The sequence below is a fragment of the Neolamprologus multifasciatus genome, chromosome 1, assembly GCF_963576455.1.
Source record: "Neolamprologus multifasciatus chromosome 1, fNeoMul1.2, whole genome shotgun sequence".
Taxonomy (NCBI): domain Eukaryota; kingdom Metazoa; phylum Chordata; class Actinopteri; order Cichliformes; family Cichlidae; genus Neolamprologus; species Neolamprologus multifasciatus.
This window is the reverse complement of record NC_140439.1, coordinates 24,828,214-24,831,817: the sequence shown is the minus strand read 5'-3', so window position 1 is coordinate 24,831,817 and position 3,604 is coordinate 24,828,214.

Genomic DNA, 3,604 nt, shown 5'->3' with positions numbered 1-3,604 from the left:
ATGCTGCCCCCCAACGGTTAACAGCCATACATGAATGGCAATAAATAAATAAATAAATCGAATGTTTGTTTTACGTGAATTATTCTTTTATTTAATTTTATTAGATATGAAATAAAAATTACACTGCAAGAGATATGTATTTATTTTCCCAGAAATTAGTATCAGGGTGAATTTTCTTTAAACTTCAACATACAGTATCTGTCAGCTTTTTATTGACTTTATATACACTTTATTTTTTTAGTGTAGTGTGAATGGTCTTGAGAGAGGTCTTTATCAGCAGGACTATAAATACAGGTAAAAGTCCAAAATTGCCCTTCTTCACATTTTCCATAGCTGCCCAGTGGATTGGACTGGATTTTTCTTTTAAATTTATTGCACATTTGAATGTTTGAATAACTGAGTAATTGTAAAGAGCAGCTACTACAACATGTTATTTTATCAGAGAAGAAACAAAGTTCTAATTTAATGATGCAGACATACATTTAAATCTTGTTGTACTCTTTTGAATCAGTCATCACCATTTAGTACACCAGCTGACTTTGTTTTACTGAAGTGTCTGAAGTCTTTGTGTAAAATCTCACCTTTGACATCTAAATATTTTTAAATATTTGCGCTACATTTCAGCTTCTACAACTGCAATGTTATGTTGCCCAAAATATATAATATAAAAAGGCTGATGGGAGGATCATGAATAGGACAATGAATCGTTTTCTTCAAGGTGTAAATAGCAACTACTCAAAATGTAAAGTTCAGCAGTCATAGGAAAAGATAGCAGAAAGTTCAGAAGTGGATGCTTTCTGCAATAAAATAAATGAATTAAGATAAATCATATAAATTAATGAAGGTATTTTAGCAGAAAATGAGCTTTGTTTCAGGTTGACAGGAGCTTTAGGAAATCCACATAGCTATGCTGTTTGGATCTAATACACTTCACTCACCTTATTTCCATATGCAGACTGGGAGATATATCAAAGCATGTGTTGTTTTTCATGTGTTTTTTTAAAAAAGTAATAGAAATGTTAAAAGAAAACTATCTCAGGTGCTCTGAGCTGGTGTCATTTCCTGCTCATGTTTGACAGCTCCTGCTCAAATGTGGGATCTGAAATACTTTAAAAGAACCCAATAAAAGCAAATCCGGGCACATTTTGTGCAACTTTGACTTTTGTCAATTGCTCATATAACCTTTGTGACTCATCACAACCATAATAATTCTGGTAATGAATAGCTAATTGATAACTACAGTGTGAATACCTCACACAATTAACTTAATTTCACGTGCATGTGATAAATGTCGCATACACAAAGTTATTGTTACCTTGCCTTACATCAAAAACACAAGTTTTTTTTAATAGCAAGAGAAGTTAACTAGGTCTCTCTCTCTCTCACACACACCCGTTCAGCTATTTTAGTGAGGACCTTCATAGACATAATGGTTTCCCTAGTCCCTTACCCTAACCATTAAAAATGAATGCCTAACCATAACCTAATTGTAACCCTGACACTAAAACCACATTTTGAGCCTCAAAACTGCCTTCAAATTTGTGAGGACCGGTGTGTGTGCCCTCACAATTGACTGTTGGTTCTCACAAGTATAGTAGAATGCAGATTTTGGTCCTCACAAAGATAGCTAGAGAGGAACACACCCACACACACGATGAAAGAAGAGTAGATGTTTTGTGCAATTCTCAAATGCAGAGGTATATTTGAATAAAAACACAGGAAAGAGAAAAATAATTCAATACACTAAAACAAAAGTTATGTAAAATTAAAACTCCAAACAGAGTAAGTTTAATAGAGCGACCTTTCATTTCATTTCCAGGCTTCCACTTTGACTGTGAAAGCATCAAACTGGGTATTTTACTTTACCACCTGTTTCTGTCTGTGATCTGTTTCTCAATCCCATCAGACATCTTTACATATTCAACATCCCGTCATCTTGATGAGGCCTGATGATATCTTGATTAATGGAAAACTGAATCATCACAATCACCCAGATCACCAATTTTTCTTAATATAGTCTCATGAATGAAACCTTGAACCCACAGCTGCACAGGACAATATGCATTTACACTTAAATGAACACAGTCATCACAGTTAATTTGAGTCAATCACAAAAAGCACCTTCTTGCTGCTGAAATAACTAGTGTGTTAGATATGTCTGAAAATATTCCCAACAAAAGCACCGTTTGCTCCTACCTGATAAATGAAGAGGTTTATTGGGAAATCATTGAGCTGTTGTCTTTGACTCAAAGAATTACATATTCAGTAGGAATAAACTTTTGTATCCTCTGGGATCTAAGTTATCATATGTGATAACCCTAACCCTGTCAAAGCTTTCTCCAAAGAGTGTGAGTGTGTGTGTGTGTATATATATAAAATAAAAACACATCAGACAGGTCAGGGATAAAGTTATTAAGAAATCTAAAGCAGGCTTAGGCTAAAAAAACATTTCCCAAGCCTTGAACATCCCACGGAGCACTGTTCAAGTGATCATTCACAAATGGAAGGAGTATGGTACAACTGTAAACCTACCAAGACAAGGTTGTCCACCTAAACTCACAGGCCGAACAAGGAGAGCGCTGATCAGAAATGCAGCCAAGAGGCCCATGGTGACTCTGGACGAGCTGCAGAGATCTACAGCTCAGGTGGGGGAATCTGTCCGTAGGACAACTATTAGTCGTGCACTGCACAAAGTTGGAACAAACATGTGGAAGAAGGTGCTCTGGCCAGATGAGACCAAAATGGAACTTTTTGGCCAAAATCCAAAACACTATGTGTGGCGGAAAACTAACACTGCACATCACTCTGAACACACCATCCCCACTGTCAAATATGGTGGTGGCAGCATCATGCTCTGGGGGTGCTTCTCTTCAGCAGGGACAGGGAAGCTGGTCAGAGGTGATGGTAAGATGGAGCCAAATACAGGGCAATCTTGGAAGAAAACCACTTGGAGTCTGCAAAAGACTTGAGACTGGGGCGGAGGTTCACCTTTCAGCAGGACAACGACCCTAAACATAAAGCCAGGGCAACAATGGAATGGTTTAAAACAAAACATATCCATGTGTTAGAATGGCCCAGTCAAAGTCCAGATCTAAATCCAATCGAGAATCTGTGGCAGGATCTGAAAACTGCTGTTCACAAACGCTGTCCATCTAATCTGACTGAGCTGGAGCTGTGTTGCAAAGAAGAATGGGCAAAGATTTCAGTCTGTAGATGTGCAAAGCTGGTAGAGACATACCCTAAAAGACTGGCAGCTGTAATTGCAGCAAAAGGTGGTTCTACAAAGTATTGACTCAGGGGGCTGAATAATTACGCACACCCCACTTTGCAGTTATTTATTTGTAAAAAATGTTTGGAATCATGTATGATTTTCGTTCCACTTCTCACGTGTACACCACTTTGTATTGGTCTTTCACGTGGAAGTCCAATGAAATTGATTCATGTTTGTGGCTGTAATGTGACAAAAATGTGGGAAAGTTCAAGGGGGCCGAATACTTTTGCAACCCACTGTGTGTGTGTGTGTGTGTGTATATATATATATATATATATATATATATATATATATATATATATATATATATATATATACATACACACATATATA